This window comes from Arachis ipaensis, chromosome B1 (assembly GCF_059453495.1).
Source record: "Arachis ipaensis isolate K30076 ecotype BB chromosome B1, ASM5945349v1, whole genome shotgun sequence".
In the NCBI taxonomy this organism is placed as follows: Eukaryota; Viridiplantae; Streptophyta; class Magnoliopsida; order Fabales; family Fabaceae; genus Arachis; species Arachis ipaensis.
This window is the reverse complement of record NC_142436.1, coordinates 133,770,846-133,773,469: the sequence shown is the minus strand read 5'-3', so window position 1 is coordinate 133,773,469 and position 2,624 is coordinate 133,770,846. Positions and strand designations below refer to the sequence as shown.

At 40.2% G+C, this 2,624-nt stretch overlaps 1 pseudogene; it reads left to right on the top strand.

The window, feature by feature from the left end:
- Window positions 1-545: 545 nt before the first annotated feature.
- On the top strand, window positions 546-2,249 carry LOC148578441 (uncharacterized; annotated as a pseudogene).
- The last annotated feature ends 375 nt before the right edge of the window (window positions 2,250-2,624 follow it).

The following is a 2,624-nucleotide window of genomic DNA, read 5'->3' as shown; positions in this document are numbered from 1 at the left end:
TAAGAGAACATGTCCAAAAAGGGGATATTAGCATTCAATTTGTTAAATCAGAGGAGCAATTAGCAGATATTTTTACAAAACCATTAGCTGAGGATAGATTCTGCATGCTTAGGACTTGTCTAGGAATTTTGAGTTATGATTCCTTGTTTGAAAAATGCTGATGTATTTGCTGGAGCTTTTTGTCTCATAAACAGGCATGAGACAATTTTGGGCAGGTAATGAACGTTTCCATCAAGTCAACATGTTCTAGGCTTATTTCAAATGAACCTCAATCTGGGCCAACCTCAATATTCAGATCAAGAGTGGTCCAAATGTGTTTCATTAATCTCATATCACTTCAAGGCCCCAACATGAATGTTACAATATTGTTTGTTATTTTTGATGACCTGTGTTTCATAAAAGGTTTTCAATAAATGTTTTGTGGCCCAAAAGGTTTCAAGTGGATTTGTTCTTGGCCCAAAAAGGTGTTTCAGGTTAATATTGTTGTTTTTCAAAATTTTAAAATTAATTTTTAAAATCAAATAAAATCTTTCTTGAATGAGGTCATGTCTTTTCAAGTCTTTTCAAATGGTGATGCAGTTGCATGGTTTTGGAAACTTGCTTTTGGGTACGGTTACCAACACTCCCTCTCTTCCCTCCATAACTCCTTCTCCATCACTTCGGTTTTCACCACTACCCTTACTACTCTCTCTTCTTCTTAAATTGAAACTAACCAAATGAGGAAGAAAACCATTGCAAAAAGGGCTCCTCGTGAGAAGGTTTTCAAGCTACCCACAAAGCCATCCACTCGCTCTCAAGACCGCACCTTTACCCCTTCTCCTTCTCCTCCTACCTCTCCTCATCGCTGTGACCCCATGGCTCGGACCAAAAACACTCCAAGGTTTCCTGCCTCTGCCAAGCCGACGCCACCACCAAAGGCCACACCTTCCAAGCCTGGCTCCTCAAAACCAAGTTCAGCAAAGCCTGGCTCCTCCAAAGGCAAACGTCAGGCGACTGAGGAACCCATACCCGAACCATCTCAACCAAAATCCAGGTCGGTTCCAATGCGCTCTCAACGAGGTAACACTCGAGTCCCTCTCCAGAATGTTAAAGAACCAGACATTGGACCATTTGATCACAAAGCTCACTTTTTGACTTCTCATTCGAACTATAACCCTTATAGATTCAAATCTGCCATGAACAATGATTTTTATGAGAAGGTTATCCAGTATCGTACCCTATGTCCCTCTTTTCTCGCTGATTTGCCATCTTTGAAAAGAAAAGGTTTTCCTTTTGTTGATAACTTGATTTTTCTGGACTGGAATCACCTTTTTGATATCAAAAAACCTGTTTATCCCTTGTTGGTCAAAGAGTTTTATGCAAACATGACTTATCATGAGGGCACTGCTCATTCGTATGTCAAGGGCCGAGATATCGTTTTAAACAATGAGACCGTCAGTGATGCTTTGAAGTATACTGATGTTGGGCCCTGTGCCTACACGTCAGTTAAGTGGGATGAAGGAGTTGGTGTTTCTTACAATGATGCCCTGGCTAGTATTTGTGAACATATCTCTTTAATAGATGGCATTACACCCACTCACAAAGCCCTAGGATATGAGCGTGCTCAACTGCACCGAATAGTCAATCATATTATTCTGCCTCAAAGCGGCTCATATCAAAGGATTTCCTACACTGATACTCTTGTTTTATATGCCCTTCTCACCAAAACTGAAATTTCATTTGCATATTTGATGGTTAGATACATGTTTGACTCTGTTAGAAGTGAAAAGGACAAAGCTCTTCCTTATGGCATGTTTCTGACTTGTATTTTTGAGTATTTTGGTGTTGACTTGACCAATGAGAAATATGAGAATAGACATTCATACCTAAAGGGGGGTGGTTCAGTGAAACAGAACAAAGGACCCACTCGATCTGAACGAGTCGTCCTAGATGATGAAGATGAGGATTTTGTCCCTGAGGATTCCACTGCTCCTTCCACTGAGGGTACTTCCATTTCCACTGGGAAGAAATCCACTCTGCTGAATGTGGTCAGAGATGTTGCTCAAGAGTTTGTCTCCCAATCGAATCACTTGATTGAATTGAGCAAAGAGAAAAGGAAGCTGGCTAGCAAGCATGAGAACTTTCTGAAGAAATCAAGGGATAGGGTGGCTGTACTTATGACTTTCATTGACAACCTTCAAAATGATGAAGATATTGCCACTGATGTTGAAGAGGATGCTGTTTCGGAAGGGGATGGCTCTGATGCCTAGGATTTGTCTCATAAAAACTGCTGCTGCTCTCTTTTTGTCTCATAATTTCTGCTTCTTTTGCTACTTTTGAACTATTTCATTTTGGATGACTGTAATAACTCTTACTACTGATGCTCTTTAGACAGCTTAATTAGTACATTGATCTGTGCTCTAACTCTTTTCTGCAGGATGCAAGACTTTGTTTTTGTTGCTCTTATCCGCCCTTGATGACAAAAGGGGGAGTAAAATAGCAATAGCAATAGCAATAGGATAGGATAGTAGACTTGTTACTTATCTTTGCTGCATTAATACTTGTTTCTCACATGCTGAATCTGTTTGCTGATGGTAATAACTTGATGTTGGGCTGATTATGTGATGTTGCTCATTTGATATCCC